Here is a 285-nt window from a genome sequence, read left to right on the forward strand (position 1 = left end):
CAAAATTTGTTTAATCACATTGTTTGTAAGGCCATAAAGAACACATTTACTCAATATATCCCCCGCTTGCTTCAATGATCGCCTCCATTCTCGGTCTGAAGCGTGCGCAGGCGCGCTTTAATGTGTCACGGTCCATATCAGTGAATGCCGCTTCAATAGCGGCTCTCAATGATGCGACGTTTGGATGTTTGGACTTGTTCGTGACCCTTTCAACTACGCTCCATACATAAAAGTTCAAAGGATTCAAATCTGGGCTATTGGGAGGCCAGAATTCTTTCGACCAAA

The sequence above is a fragment of the Odontomachus brunneus genome, unplaced genomic scaffold, assembly GCF_010583005.1.
Source record: "Odontomachus brunneus isolate Ranch 3 - 2012 unplaced genomic scaffold, Obru_v1 Obru_scaffold_310, whole genome shotgun sequence".
Lineage (NCBI taxonomy): Eukaryota > Metazoa > Arthropoda > Insecta > Hymenoptera > Formicidae > Odontomachus > Odontomachus brunneus.